This window comes from Bombina bombina, chromosome 8, assembly GCF_027579735.1.
Source record: "Bombina bombina isolate aBomBom1 chromosome 8, aBomBom1.pri, whole genome shotgun sequence".
NCBI lineage: Eukaryota > Metazoa > Chordata > Amphibia > Anura > Bombinatoridae > Bombina > Bombina bombina.
In genome coordinates this window covers 276,256,948-276,274,368 of record NC_069506.1, presented here as the reverse complement: position 1 = coordinate 276,274,368, position 17,421 = coordinate 276,256,948, and positions in this window count along the sequence as shown.

The following is a 17,421-nucleotide window of genomic DNA, read 5'->3' as shown; positions in this document are numbered from 1 at the left end:
CATGAATTGACTTTTGCTGCTCTAATGTTGTTCTGTATTTTGATTGTCTTGTTTTTAGATAGACGCGAGTTCCGGTTGCCATGGTAACCACCGGACTTGTGGTGTGGTGGAGATGCAGTGGAGGTTCCGGTTACTTTACCGGTGTTGGTGATGGGGTAAGTTATTTAAAAGATGTATTTTGTATTCAATATTTATGGTCTGAGGACGGGGATAACATCCCCGAAACATCACTATGCTTGTTAAATAAAAACTTTAATTGATTATAAGTCTCTGCGAATGCTTCCTCTGATGGTCTGTATGTTTATCCTTTGAATGCACCCCGGGCGGCTGAGGACTGTGAAAAATGAGTGCAGAGCTCTCAACCCCACTCTTTATTTTTCAGCCAAAAAATGGGAAACCAACACACAAAATCAATTAAAGGGACAGAACCCTATTAACAACTTTCTAACTACTTCTGTTTTTACATGTGCTTCATTCTCTTGGTAGCTTCTCTGGGAGCTAGCTGAACACATTAGATGAGCCAATAACAAGAGACATAAATGTGTGATGCCTCCAATTAGCAGCTTACTCCTGGTAGTGTATTACTGCTCCTGAACCCACCTATGTATTCTCTTTAACAAATGATATCAATAGAACCAAGCAAATTAGAAAGTTGTTTAAAATTGTATGCACTATCTGAATCATTGAAGTTTAATTTTGACTTTACAAAATTACCGGTGGGCTTCCTGATAAACACCTGTAAAAGGTCTGTTATGATGAACTAGCAGTGTGGGGTCTTAATGAAAAGTATCTTACAAGTTAGGTGGTGAAAACTGCGTAAAAAAACAGGTTTTCCTGATGCACTTAAACAACCTCGAGTTATAGAGTTATAAAAAAAATGTAAAACTCCATTCAAGTGTACCAGTTTAGTTCACACCCATTCAAGTGTACCAATTTAGTTCACACCCATTCAAGTGTACCAATTTAAAGCTTGCTTCCATTGAGCCGTAATTAGGTTTGCCTGCACTTGCAAACCATTAAATATGCTGTCGGAAGCAATATCGTTTATTGACTGTTTCCAATGTCGCGTTATACCTCAATATCGGCAGCTGGACTTCGGCTGCCAAAAAAATCTTTGTGTCACATAGAAAGTAATAGTAGCCGTTAATCAATAAATTATACCAGGTTTCCAATGAAAGCGCAAACCGTTAATACACTGTCGGAGGCTGTCGATACATTGAGAAATATTACACCCAACTCAGTTAGGTGGAAAAGAGGAAAATTGTGCTTTTTGAGACCTATTTTCTATTGAAATTATAAACCTTGCAAGTGTTTTAATGTAGAAATAAATTGTTATAAGTAATATTTATTGTTGTCTCATGTATAGGAATAGTTGAACTTATATTCTAATAGAAACATCAGTACATATTTAAATATATTAATAAATGCAAGAACATATCTACAGAATTCAAACTAGACCTATGCCTACGGCAGCAATACATGTTACTTATATTTATGAAGTGCTAAATATAATTATATAAAAAAATAGTATTTGGTTATTGTTAAAAATATGTATTATAAATAAGTATATCTTTATTTCTCTTGAGAGGTGATCACAGGTAAGGAGCACAGACGTTAAGCGTAAATTCTATAACGTAAGGTTACCTTAGCAGCTAATTAATATTCAAGAAATCCGATGTCAGATGGAAGTGTTAACACAAAGTTAACTTACAGCTACACGTAAAGAGCAACTGCACGCAATGCGCAAAATGTTTCAATGGAAACCTGGTACTAAAAGGGAGCCATAAATTACTTTTAGCTGTCGGCCACTTCGGTAGCTTACGGCTCCATTTTTAACGACTCAATGGAAGCAAGCCCTTAATTCACACCCATTCAAGTGTACCAATTTAGTTTACACCTTTTAACCCCTTAATGACAACTGACGTACCAGGTACGTCATGCATTAACAAGCAGTTAATGATAATAGACGTACCTGGTACGTCAGTTGTCTAACAGAGTGCTGGAAGCGATTGCGATCGCTTCCAGCAGCTATGATGGTATTGCAGTGATGCCTCGATATGGAGGCATCCTGCAATACCCTTTTGCAAGCCTCCGATGCAGAAAGAGCCACTATGTGGCCCTCTCTGTACCGGAGCGTCGTTGGTGGGTGGGAGCGAAACAGGGAGGCGGGTGGGCGGCCTGCAATGGGCCTGTGATCTTGTGGAGGGGGGTGGGATCTGAGGCGGGAGTACCCGGGGGCGCGCACGGATGCATGCACGTGCACGTGGGGCGGCGGGCGGGCGTGTGCACGGGGCGGGATCGGGTGGGAACCGCTACACCACAGAAACATTAAATAATAAATTTGGAGAAAAGGGGGGGAATTTTAATTTAAGAAGCAATTGAAGGGTTCTGGGATGGGGGGGTGGGGTGTGGGGGGGGGTAGCTACACTACAGAAAAGGGCAAAAAATTAAAGCATATTTTTTTTTAATAAACTGGGTACTGGCAGACAGCTGCCAGTACCCAAGATGGTGCCCATTAGGCTAGAGGGGGAGGGTTAGAGAACTATTACTACTACTGATGGGGGATCCGTGAGATTGGGGGCTAAGGGGGGATTCTACAAAGCAGCATATGTAAATATGCTATAAAAAACCTAAAAACAATTTTATTTTAGTACTGGCAGACTTTCTGCCAGTACTTAAGATGGCGGGAACAATTGTGGGGTGGGGGAGGGAAGAGAGCTGCTTGGGAGGGATCAGGGGGTCTGATGTTTCAGGTGGGAGGCTGATCTCTACACTAAAGCTAAAGTTAACCCTGCAAACTCCCTACAAGCTACCTAATTAACCCCTTTACTGCTAGCCATAATACATGTGTGATGCGCAGCGGTATTTAGCGGCCTTCTAATTATCAAAAAGCAACACCAAAGCCATATATGTCTGCTATTTCTGAACAAAGGGGATCCCAGAGAAGCATTTACAACCATTTGTGCCAGAATTGCACAAGCTGTTTGTAAATAATTTCAGAGAGAAACCTAAAGTTTGTGAAACAGGAAACAATTTATTTTTATTTGATCGCATTTGGCGGTGAAATGGTGGCACAAAATATACCAAAATGGGCCTAGATCAATACTTTGGGTTGTCTACTACACTACACTTAAGCTAAAATTAACCCTACACGTTCCCTAATTAACCCCTGCACTGCTGGGCATAATACACGTGTGGTGGGCAGCGGCATTTAGCAGCCTTCTAATTACCAAAAAGCAACGCCAAAGCCACATATGATTTCAGTAAGAAACCTAAAATTGTGAAAAATTTAAAGTTTTTTTTATTTGAACGTATTTGGCGGTGAAATGGTGGCATGAAATATACCAAAATGGGCCTAGATCAATACTTTGGGTTGTTTACTACACTACACTAAAGCTAAAATTACCCCAAAAAGCTCCCTACATGCTCCCTAATTAACCCCCTCACTGCTGGGCATAATACAGGTATGTGCGCAGTGGCATTTAGCGGCCTTCTGATTACCAAAAAGCAACGCCAAAGCCATATATGCCATATATGTCTGCTATTTCTGAACAAAGGGGATCCCAGAGAAGCATTTCCAACCATTTATGCCATAATTGCACAATCTGTTTGTAAATAATTTCAGTGATAAACCGAAAGTTTGTGAAAAAATTTGTGAAAAAGTGAATGATTTTTTGTATTTGATCGCATTTGGCGGTGAAATGGTGGCATGAAATATACCAAAATGGACATAGATCAATACTTTGGGATGTCTTCTAAAAAAAAAATATATACATGTCAAAGGATATTCAGGGATTCCTGAAAGATATCAGTGTCCCAATGTAACTAGCGCTAATTTTGAAAAAAAGTGGTTTGGAAATAGCAAAGTGCTACTTGTACTTATTGCCCTATAACTTGCACAAAAAGCAAAGAACATGTAAACATTGGGTATTTCTAAACTCAGGACAAAATTTAGAAACTATTTAGCATGGGTGTTTTTGGTGATTGCAGATGTGTAACAGATTTTGGGGCTAAAAGTTATAAAAAGTGTTTTTTTTCCATTTTTTCCTCATATTTTATAATTTTTTTATAGTAAATTATAAGATATGACAGTAAATGAGTAAGAGGAAAATTACAGCTAAACACAAACCCCGCAAAAATGTAAAAATAGCCCAAACGGACAGAAAATGGAAAAGTGCTGTTGTCATTAAGGGGTTAAATAGTCCCCATAGACTTAAATGAACATCACTTACTGTGGATTTAAGGGTCATAGTATATATATATATATATATATATATATATATATATATATATATATATATATATATATATATATATATATATAAAATATATATCAAACCTTTCTTCAGTCCGACCCTCCTACAGACACCAATGATAAAATGCTATAGTTCAAGAAAGAGATTGCACTCACAGGTCTTTTCAAACAAACGGCTAGATTACGAGTTGTGCGTTAGGGTAAAAAAGTAGCGTCAAGAGGTCCTAACGCTGCTTTTTTACGCCCGCTGCTATTACGAGTCTTGCAGGTTTAGGTGTACCGCACACTTCTTTGGCCTTACCGCAAAACGACTTTGTAAAGTCTTTTTTCTATGGGACTTCCATAGAGCCGTTATTACGAGTCTGTCCGGGGAGGCCAAAAAGGGAGCGGTACACCCTACCCTGTCAAGAGTCCTAACGCATGTAGAAGTCAGTAGTTAAGAGTTTTATGGTACAACGCCGTAACATAAAACTCATAACTAAAGTGCTAAAAAGTACACTAACACCCATAAACTACCTATTAACCCCTAACCCGAGGCCCTCCCACATCGCAAATACTAAAATAAAACATTTAACCCATAATCTGCCGCTCCGGACACCGCCGCCACCTACATTATAGTTATGAATCCCTAATCTGCTGCCCCCAACACCGCCGCCACCTACATTATATTTATTAACCCCTAATCTGCCGCCCCCAATGTCGCCGCAAACTACCTACACTTTTTAACATCTAATCTGCCACCCCCAACGTCGCCGCCACTATAATAAACATATTAACCCCTAAACCGCCGCACTCCCGCCTCGCAAACATTAGTTAAATATTATTAACCCCTAATCTGCCGGCCCTAACATCGCCGCCACTTACCTACATTTATTAACCCCTAATCTGCCGCCCCCAACGTCGCCGCCACTATATTAAAGTTATTAACCCCTAAACCTAAGTCTAACCATAAACCTCACACCCACTAACTTAAATATAATTTAAATAATTCTAAATAAATATTCCTATCATTAACTAAATTATTCCTATTTAAAACTAAATACTTACCTATAAAATAAACCCTAAGCTAGCTACAATATAACTGATAGTTACATTGTAGCTATCTTAGGGTTTATTTTTATTTTACAGGCAAGTTTGTATTTATTTTAACTTGGTAGAATAGTAATTAAATAGTTATTAACTATTTAATAACTACCTAGCTAAAATAAAGACAAATTTACCTGTAAAATAAAACCTAACCTCAGTTACACTAACATCTAACATATAGTGGCGGCAACGTTGGGGGCGGCAGATTAGGGGTTAATAAATGTAGGTAGGTGGCGGCGATGTTAGGGCCGGCAGATTAGGGGTTAATAATATTTAATCAAAGTTTGCGAGGCTGGAGTGCAGCGGTTTAGGGGTTAATATGTCTATTATAGTGGCAGTGACTTTGGGGGCGGCAGATTAGGGGAAAAAACGTGTAGGTAAGTGGCAGGGACATTGGGGGCGGCAGATTAGGGGTTAATAAATATAATGTAGGTGGCGGCGGTGTTGGGGGCAGCAGATTAGGATTTCATAACTATAATGTAGGTGGAGGTGGTTTCCAGAGTGGCAGATTAGGGGTTAATAATATAATGTAGGTGTCGGCGATGTCGGGGGCGGCAGATTAGGGGTTAATAAGTTTAATATTTGGGGTGTTTAGACTCGAGGTTCATGTTAGGGTGTTAGGTGTAGACATAACTTTTATTTCCCTATAGGAATCAATGGGGCTGCGTTAAGGAGCTTTACGCTGCTTTTTTGCAGGTGTTAGACTTTTTCTCAGCCGGCTCTCCCCATTGATTCCTAGTGCTCTACGCTCACTTCTTGTCTTTTAACGACGGGTTTCTGAAAACTGGTAATACCAGCGCTGTAGGTAAGTGAGAAAACTGCTCACTTCCGGGTATGCGTGTAACATTTCATGCGAGTTTCAAGATAACATTATCTATTAGTTAAAGGGACACTCAGGTTTTATTAAATTTTCATGATTCAGATACAGCATGTAATTTTAAACAACTTTCCAATTTACTTCCATTAAAAATAATGTGCACATTCTTTTATATTTACACTTTTTTTGAGTCACCAGCTCCTACTGAGCATGTGCAAGAACTCAGACTATACGTATATGCATTTGTGATTGGCTGATTGCTATCACATGGTACAGGGGTAGTGGAAATATACATAACTTTGAAATGTGTTAAAAAAAGAATCTACTACTCATTTGAAATTCAGAGTAAATGCTATCGTATTGTCTTGTTATCTTGCATTTGTTGATTATGCAAATCTGCTGTGTTTACTGGTCCTTTAAAAATGTGAGGATATTCCAGGACCTGTGTCAAACTTACACTCGCCTAGATTTAGAGTTTTGCGTTAGAAGGGGTGCATTAGCTACGTGTGTTTTTTCCCCCCGCACCTTTTAAACAACGCTGGTATTTAGAGTTCTCTGAAGGGCTGCGTTAGGCTCCAAAAAGGGAGCGTAGAGCATATTTACCGCCATTGCAACTCTCAATACCAGCGTTGCTTACGGACGCGGCCAGCTTCAAAAACGTGCTTGTGCACGATTTCCCCATAGGAAACAATGGGGCAGTTTGAGCTGAAAAAAACCTAACACCTGCAAAAAAGCAGCGTTCAGCTCCTAACGCAGCCCCATTGTTTCCTATGGGGAAACACTTCCTAAGTCTGCACCTAACACCCTAACATGTACCCCGAGTCTAAACACCCCTAACCTTACACTTATTAACCCCTAATCTGCTGACCCCGCTATCGCTGACCCCTGCATTTTATTATTAACCCCTAGTCTGCTGCTCCGTACACTGACGCAACCTACATTATCCCTATGTACCCCTAATCTGCTGCCCCTAACACCGCCGACTCCTATATTTATTAACCCCTAATCTGCCCCCCCCAACGTCGCCGCTACCTACCTACACTTATTAACCCCTAATCTGCCGACCGGACCTCGCTGCCACTATAATAAATGTATTAACCCCTAAACGGCCGCACTCCCGCCTCAAAAACCATATAATAAATAGTATTAACCCCTAATCTGCCCTCCCTAACATCGCCGACCCCTAACTTCAAGTATTAACCCCTAATCTGCCGACCGGACCTCGCCGCTACTTCAAATGTATTAACCCCTAGAGCTAAGTCTAACCCTAACACTAACACCCCCCTAAGTTAAATTTAATTTAAATCTAGCTAAATAAATTAACTCTTATTAACTAAATACTTACCTGTAAAATAAACCCTTATATAGGTACAATATAAATAATAATTATATTGTATCTATTTTAGGATTTATATTTATTTTACAGGCAACTTTGTATTTATTTTAACTAGGTACAATAGCTATTAAATAGTTAATATCTATTTAATTGTAGAAAAGTCAGAAATTTCCCAAGCACCAAGGGTGTAGCAAAACTTGTTTGCAGGTGTGCCAACTATTGGACCTGCACCAAGGTCCCAAGAAAACAGTCCAAATAGATGGACTAATATCTATTTAATAGCTACCTAGTTAAAATAATTACAAAATTACCTGTAAAATAAATCCTAACCTAAGTTACAATAAACCTAACACTACACTATCAATAAATTAATTAAATAAACTACCTACAATTACCTACAATTATCTACAATTAAATCAACCAAACTAAATTACAAAAACAAACAAACACTAAATTACAAAAAATAAAAACAGATTACAAGAATTGTAAACTAATTACACCTACTCTAAGCCCCCTAAAAAAATAACAAAGCCCCCCAAAATAAAAAAATGCCCTACCCTAATCTAAAATAAAAAGTTTACAGCTCTTTTACCTTACCAGCCCTTAAAAGGGCCTTTTGCGGGGCATGCCCCCAAAGAAAACAGCTCTTTTGCCTGTAAAAAAAAAAAACATACAATACCCCCCCCCCAACATTACAACCCACCACCCACATACCCCTAATCTAACCCAAACCCCCCTTAAAAAACCTAACACTAAGCCCCAAAGATCTTCCTACCTTGTCTTCACCACGCCGGGTATCACCGATCCGTCCAGAAGAGGCTCCGAAGTCTTCATCCTATCCGGCAAGAAGAGGTCCAGAAGAGGCTCCGAAGTCTTCATCCTATCCGGCATCTTCTATCTTCATCCATCCGACGAGGAGCGGCTCCATCTTCAAGACCTCTGGCGCGGAACAACCTCTTCTCCCGACGACTAGACGACGAATGAAGGTTCCTTTAAGGGACGTCATCCAAGATGGTGTCCCTCGAATTCCGATTGGCTGATAGGATTCTATCAGCCAATCGGAATTAAGTTAGGAATATTCTGATTGGCTGATGGAATCAGCCAATCAGATTCAAGTTCCGCGCCGGAGGTCTTGAAGATGGAGCCGCTCCTTGTCGGATGGATGAAGATAGAAGATGCCGCTTGGATGAAGATGTTTGCCGGTCCGGATCTCCTCTTCTTGCCGGATAGGATGAAGACTTCGGAGCATCTTCTGGACCTCTTCTTGCCGGATAGGATGAAGACTTCGGAGCCTCTTCTGGACGGATCAGTGATACCCGGCTGGGGGAAGACAAGGTAGGAAGATCTTCAGGGGCTTAGTGTTAGGTTTTTTAAGGGGGTTTGGATTAGATTAGGGGTATGTGGGTGGTGGGTTGTAATGTTGAGGGGGTATTGTATGTTTTTTTACAGGCAAAAGAGCTGTTTTCATTGGGGCATGCCCCGCAAAAGGCCCTTTTAAGGGCTGGTAAGGTAAAAGAGCTGTAAACTTTTTATTTTAGATTAGGGTAGGGCATTTTTTTATTTTGGGGGGCTTTGTTATTTATTTAGGGGGCTTAGAGTAGGTGTAATTAGTTTAAAATTCTTGTAATCTTTTTTTATTTTTTGTAATTTAGTGTTTGTTTGTTTTTGTAATTTAGTGTTTGTTTGTTTTTGTAATTTAGTTTAGTTGATTTAATTGTAGGTAATTGTAGGTAGTTTATTTAATTAATTTATTGATAGTGTAGTGTTAGGTTTAATTGTAACTTAGGTTAGGATTTATTTTACAGGTAATTTTGTAATTATTTTAACTAGGAAGCTATTAAATAGTTCTTAACTATTTAATAGCTATTGTACCTGGTTAAAATAAATACAAAATTGCCTGTAAAATAAATATAAATCCTAAAATAGCTACAATATAATTATTCGTTATATTGTAGCTATATTAGGGTTTATTTTACAGGTAAGTATTTAGCTTTAAATAGGAATAATTTATTTAATAAGATTTGTTTTATTTAGTTAGATTTAAATTATATTTAACTTAGGGGGGGTGTTAGGGTTAGACTTAGCTTTAGGGGTTAATACATTTATTATAGTAGCGGCGAGGTCCGGTCGGCAGATTAGGGGTTAATACTTGAAGTTAGGTGTCAGCGATGTTAGAGAGGGCAGATTAGGGGTTAATATAATTTATTATAGGGTTTCGCCATTTCCTACGCAACAGGGCCGCTACCTAGCGCAGTCAGGGTGCAAAAAACCGTTTCCCCCAGTGAGCTTTTCTGTATCCCAGCCGCTCGAACTGGGAAATCCAGAAATGGAAGGTGTAACTAGCCTTTTATGGACTACTGAGGCTAGCCTGACTAGGCATGCCTAGGTCCTTGTCTTAACCATTAACTAACAAGGGCAGCCATCGTGCCAATCAGGGGAGGGTGGGAGGGAAAAATGTCTCTGCTCCAGGAAGAAGAGGGCCAGGAAGCTGTGCTGCACACTTTTAAGGTAAGAGGGGGAGCGCCTCCCTACACTAGCAACATTGTTGCAACTAACCCCAGACTGCCCTCTTCTCCTATCTCACTCCTTCCAGCATTAACCCTTAGCTTGTTTCAGTCCCATGCTGGTCCCTCCACTGTCTTAAGGGATTAAATGCCTATCAGTTGTTACCAGCAGAGAGGAACTTACCATAACTTTAACATTTATATAACTTAGCCGTAATAATAAATAAGACACGGAAACTGAGTGTGGGTAAAATATTTTGACCGTCACGGGTCAAAACATTTATTAACTGAATAACATCAGAAAAAACTGAACTGATAGGCAAGATGGCGGCAAGAACTTACCCAAAAAAAGATAACCCAGCGCTGGTGGAGGTAAACGGCCCAAAAAACGGAAACTGCAGCAGAGAGGCTCTCTGCTCAAGGAAACGCTACTGAGGGGTGTCGAGCTCTTGTAACCCACCCACAAGGGTAAGAAGGGGCACCCAACGTGCACTTGGGGACGTCCACCCCTCTCACTTTTAGATCGGTCATCGCTCACCCCTTTTCGCCATTTCCTACACAACAGGGCTGCTACCTCCCGCCACAAGATAGCATAAAAAATGCTACCCTTGCCGCCACCCTAATCAATCATAGCCTGCTTATAGGCGGGTTACTATAGAATCACTAATACCCATAATAAAGATATCTAGGGCTACGCTCTCTAGGTGAACCCTATCCCTCCTATAGTACTGTACCTTGTCGGCCGCGATGGAATCCCCCTACCCCTGTGACGGTCTTGCCTAGTGAGGCATTAATCTTTTTCGCACCCTATAGGCTACACTGTGACTGGCCGTGTGTCGACATTTCAGTCTGGGAATAATATTAGACCACCCAATCCTAACGTTCGGGATCCTGGTCTTTATCCATGCAATCCCGGCCTGCATGATCTTTAGCAGTTCTAATACTGGAATGGTGCCCACATTGTTACCCCCAATATGTATAATCAAAATGTGAGGCTTACCCCAGCGTACCAGGGCCTCAGATATAAGGGGGGCTAACCTCGGCCAACTCATACCCCGTTCCCCCAACCATCTAACTGATGCCTTATGGGAAGGGAACCCCAGGGATTGGCCCCCAGGAAGGGATAAGCAACGAATGCAAGCCCAATGTACATATGAGTGCCCTACAATCCACACTCTCTTTGCCCCGCTTGATGCACCTGTAAAGACAAACAGTGTAAAGACACAAAACAGGCAACTCAAGTTCACATTAAACAACTGGGCGAACATAACCCCTGTACCTATTAGAACGCCATCTACCCAAATGCTGAATAGCTTCCACCGAGGAGCCTGTCAGCGCAGCGTTAGTTGCAGCCCCTATGCGAAAGGAGTGGGAAGCTGTAGTGGTACTCCGCTAGGGGGTCTCCCTTCCTCTGCCCAAACCCAGGGATGGCCACCGGATAGTGGGACCAGAGATATAGTTGCTGAGAGCAGGGTCAAGCCAGCAGCTGTATCTCCCCCAGCTGGGCTTGTCTCAATGGACTCCCAGTCAGGTAGCGTCTTCTCTGCCCTGCAGCTCTTTCTTGGCAGGTATTGTCCCCTCTGCCTGTCTGCTTCTAGACAGGAATAAATCCCCCTGCCTGGCAGCTTCTTGGCAGGAATAGATTCCTCTGTTTCCAAATAGTGGGACCAGGGCTATCGTGGCTGAGACCGGGGTCAAGCCAGCCGCTGTATCTCCCCCAGCTGGGCTGGTCTCAGTGGACTCCCAGGCAGGTAGCATACCCTCTGCTTCTAGGCAGGAATAGATCCTTCCGCCTCACTGCACACTTCCAGCAGGTACCGTTCCCTTTGGTTTCTTCTAGGCAGGAATAGATCCTTCTGCCTTGCTGCTCCTTTCAGACAGGTAACATCCCATCTGCCACACTCCTTTCTTCAGGTAGGTATTTATTCCTTTCCCTGCACTGTCTTTAAAAAGACAATTGGGGCTCACAAGGCCAGCTCTTTGCATACAGGCCCACAGACTCTGTAACAGGTTTCTCTTGCAGGGAGAGGTGCAGCCAGAATGCAGGGTCAGAACCTCTGCAACTGGTATGCCTGAAAGAATCAAACAGGACTACCTGTTCCAGAAGGAACTACTCCTAATGCTTTATTTCACTCAGGACTAGCTTTTACAAACACACCAGTAAGTTTATGGTGACACACACTCCTTAAAGTAAGCATAGAAAAACATATAGGAAACAATATAATAAAGCAATATAACTTTGCCAACAGGATGGAGGATTTAGGTAGTTCTAAACAGTAAAAATAACATTTATCTGTTGGTATTTACGCCTATGCAAATATATGCAAATTAGTCATTCCTTCTCCTGTGTCCATTTTGGTGGTGAGCTTGCAACCAATAGTTGGCGCTGTTATGATGTTTTTGGGATAGTTTAACCAATAGATGGCACTGTTTCACACATTGTCCATGTATGTGACTAGGGAACCGTCACAGAAGCTATCTTAGTGACATCTAAACCTGTTACCCCCACCGCCTTTGCTAGGACCTTGCGAAACTGGCAAATGGATAGCACATCGCCATTAGCATGCATTAATAGAGACCCCAGGTTAGCGGGCCTACACTCCCAGTATTGAGTCAGGGCCAAGACTGGGCAACAAGACCCTGATGTCTTGGGCATGGAAATCCACACCCCTTTGCCTTGTTGATCTGTTTTTGAACGGGGCAGGTACAGCATTAGAGAATCCTCTGAAAAATGCAAATGTGCAGCTAGCAGGCCTTTGTCCATCTGTGTTTTTGAAGAGGATACTAATTCACCAACCCTAAGAGCTGCTGCATAAGCAAGGACGAAGGCTGCACAAAATAACAAAAACTCGTATTGCATGGTGCAAACCTGCCGTAACGCCTCGACCAGCCGGACTAAGATAATGGGCTCTCTAGGGTCTTTCTGCTGGGGCTGCAGTCGCCCCCAACCTTTCACCACTTGACGTACAAAAAATGAACTAGTTGGGTCAGGCATGCCCATGGTACGAAAGAAAAAGGACAATGATGCTAGCCGAGAATGAATAGCACCGTGACGAGCCCCAGACTGTCTAAGACTCACCAGCCAGTCACACAATGTCACCTGTGATGCCTCCACCGCCTCCAAATTCTGATCTTGGAAAAATCGGTCCCATTCGTCCCACAAGCTAACATAAGAGCGCCAGGTTGATGGAGCTAGTGATGCACAAACTAAAGGGAGCAGGGATATCAGGGACTTAGAAGCTGCCAAAGAGAAGCAGGAAAGGGTAAACCTTTCGGAGCAGCATTAGGTGCCAGACGTCTGAAAGTCACCCAATCAAACCGTGACAGAGCATCAGCAAGTATGTTATTAACCCCAGGGACTTGATGAGCTTGAAATTGAATGTTAAGCTCTAAGCAGCGCAACACTAGGTGTCTCAGCAGGCAAACAACTACAGCTGATGTTGCTGATAAATTGTTTACCGCATGGACAACACTGAGGTTGTCCGTCCAGAAAACCACAGTCTTATTCGCAAAGCATGTCCCCCATAATTCAACTGCTAACACTATTGGAAAAAGTTCTAATAGGGTGAGGTTACGTGTCAAACCCCTCTCTTCCCAGTCTGAGGGCCAAGGACCTGCTGACCATAGCCCTTGAAAATAAGCACGTAGCCTTTGGACCCGGCCGCATCTGTAAATAAGTGCAATGATTGGCTAGATGCAGGGGGGGAACGCCAAAGCCGGATGCCATTAAAATTGTTTAAGAAGGCCTCCCATACTTGCAAATCGGCCCTCATTCCCTCAGTTATACCGATTCTCTTTGAAGGTGAGGAAGGACCCCGTAGTTTACTCTCCAACCATCTATTAAAATTAAGGAGGCCTAGCAAAGATTGCAGTTGCCGGAGGGAAATAAAATGACTGCCAGAAATTGATTGAACTGCTAGTAACATACGACTAGATTTAGAGTTTTGTCGGTAAAAAGCCGCGTAGCTAACGCTGTTTTTTTTGCCAACGCACCCTTCCAACAACGCTGGTATTTAGAGTTGTCTGAGGGGCTGCGTTAGGCTCAAAAAAGGGAGCGTTGAGCCTAACTTAGCTCCACTTCAACCCTCAATACCAGCGTTGCTTACGGTAGCGGTAAGCTGGCAAAACGTGCTCGTGCACGATATCCCCATAGGAAACAATGGGGCATTTTGGGCTGAAAAAAAACCTAACACCTGCAAAAAAGCAGCGTTCAGCTCCTAACGCAGCCCCATTGTTTCATATCGGGAAACACTCTCTAAGTCTGCACCTAACACCCTAACATGTACCCCGAGTCTAAACACCCCTAACCTTACACTTATTAACCTCTAATCTGCCGCCCCCGCTATCGCTGACACCTGCATTATATTATTAACCCCTAATCTGCCGCTCCGTACACCGCCGCAACCTACATTATACTTATGAATCCCTAATCTGCTGCCCCTAACGTCGCCGCTACCTACCTACACTTATTAACCCCTAAACCGCTGCACTCCCGCCTCGCAAACACTAGAATAAATAGTATTAACCCCTAATCTGCCCTCCCTAACATCACCGCCACCTACCTACAATTATTAACCCCTAATCTCCCGCCTGCACCGTCGCCGCTACTATAATAAAGTTATTAACCCCTAAACATAACTATAACCCTAACCCTAACACCCCCCTAACATAAATATAATTTATATTAAACGAAATAATATTCCTATAATTAACTAAATTATTCCTATTTAAAACTAAATACTTACCTATCAAATAAACCCTAATATAGCTACAATATAATTAATAATTACATTGCAGCTATTTTAGGATTTATATTTATTTTACAGGCAACTTTGTTTTTATTTTAACTAGGTACAATAGCTATTAAATAGTTAATAACTATTTAATAGCTACCTAGTTAAAATAAATACAAAATTACCTGTAAAATAAATCCTAACCTAAGTTACAATTAAACCTAACACTACACTATCATTAAATGAATTAAATAAATTACCTACAATTACCTATATAATGTATTGTATATGTATTACCTTCTATAATACAAAAAAACCCAAACACTAAATTACAAAAAGTAAAAAAGAATTACAAGCAGTTTAAACTAATTACACCTAATCTAAGCCCCCTAATAAAATAAAAAAGCCACCCAAAATAAAAAATTCCCTACCCTATTCTAAAATACAAAATTAATCAGCTCTTTTACCAGCCCTTAAAAGGGCTTTTTGCAGGGCCTTGCCCCAAAGTAATCAGCTCTTTTGCATGAAAATAAAAATACAATACCCCCCAAAATTACAACCCACCACCCACATACCCCTACTCTAACCCACTCAAACCCCCTTAAAAAAACCTATCACTAACCCCCTGAAGATCTCCCTACCTTGAGTCGTCTTCACCCAGCCAAGCCGAATTCTTCATACAAGCGGAGCAAGAAGATGTCCTCCATCCAGTAGAAGTCTTGATCCAAGCGGCAAAGAAGAGGTCCTCCATCCGGGCGAAGTCTTGATCCAAGCGGCAAAGAAGAGGTCTTCCATCCGGGCGATGTCTTCTTCCATGGGGTATGTGGGTGGTGGGTTGTAATGTTGGGGGGGGTATTGTATTTTTATTTTCATGCAAAAGAGCTGATTACTTTGGGGCAAGGCCCCGCAAAAAGCCCTTTTAAGGGCTGGTAAAAGAGCTGATTACTTTTGTATTTTAGAATAGGGTAGGGAATTTTTTATTTCGGGGGGCTTTTTTATTTTATTAAGGGGCTTAGATTAGGTGTAATTAGTTTAAACTGCTTGTAATTCTTTTTTATTTTTTGTAATTTAGTGTTTGTTTTTTTTTGTATTATAGAATAGTTTATTTTATTGTATTTTATTTTAGGTAATTGTAGGTAATTTATTTAATTAATTTGATGATAGTGTAGTGTTAGGTTTAATTGTAACTTAGGTTAGGATTTATTTTACAGGTAATTTTGTATTCATTTTAACTAGGTAGCTATTAAATAGTTATTAACTATTTAATAGATATTGTACCTAGTTAAAATAAATACAAAGTTGCCTGTAAAATAAATATAAATCCTAAAATAGCTACAATGTAATTATTAATTATATTGTAGCTATATTAGGGTTTATTTGATAGGTAAGTATTTAGTTTTAAATAGGAACAATTTAGTTAATTATAGGAATATTACTTCGTTTAATATAAATTATATTTATATTAGGGGGGTGTTAGGGTTAGGGTTAGAGTTAGGTTTAGGGGTTAATAACTTTATTATAGTAGCGGCGACGGTGCGGGTGGGAGATTAGGGGTTAATAATTGTAGGTAGGTGGCGGCGATGTTAGGGAGGGCAGATTAGGGGTTAATACTATTTATTCTAGTGTTTGCGAGGCGGGAGTGCGGCGTTTAGGGGTTAATACATTTATTATAGTGGCGGCGAGGTCCAGTCGGCAGATTAGGGGTTAATAAGTGTAGTTATGTAGCGGCGACGTTGGGGGGGGCAGATTAGGGGTTAATAAATATAATATAGCGGTCGGCAATGTTAGGGGCAGCAGATTATGGGTTCTTAGGGATAATGTAGGTGGAGGCGGCGTCCGGTCGACAGATTAGGGGTTAAAAAATTTTATTAGAGTGGCGGCGATGTGGGGGGCCTCGGTTTAGGGGTGCATAGGTAGTTTATGAGTGTAAGTGTACTTTAGAGCACAGTAGTTAAGAGCTTTATATTATGGCGTTAGCCCATAAAGCTCTTAACTACTGACTTTTTTTGGCGTTAGGAGTCTTGTCGGTAGAGGGTCTACCGCTCACTTCTCCCAAGACTCCAAATACCAGCGTTAGGCAGATCCCATTGAAAAGATAGGATACGCAATTGGCGTAAGGGGATCTGCGGTAGCCTGGAATCGCGGTAGGGAACTGAGCGGTAGACCCTTTCCTGGCTGACTCTAAATACCAGCGGGCAGTAAAAAGCAGCGTTAGGACCCCTTAACGCTGCTTTTGACGGCTAACGCCAAACTCAAAATCTAGGCGATAGATTGCACCTTGTCGGGAGGCAACCTACACAACCTAGCTTCCGTGTCAATTTGAATACCCAAAAACGTAAGACAAGTGCAAGGGCCCTTGGACTTGTCTTCGGCAAGGGAGATTCCAAATTGTGACAAAAGATCTCTCCTGCTCTGCATGAGGAGCTTACAATCTTGCGAATCCCGCCTTCCAACGAGGAGAAAGTCGCCGAGGTAGTGAGCTATGAAATCACCACCCACCAACTGGTTAACCGCCCAATGCAGGAAAGTACTAAATGTCTCAAACAGAGCACATGAAAGGGCGAAACCCATGGGAAGGCAGCGATCAACGTAGTAAACGCCTTCAAACTTAATACCCCTAAGGTGAAAAGCTGCAGGATTTAACGGCAACAAGCGGAAGGCAGACTCAATATCTAACTTTGCAGGTAAGG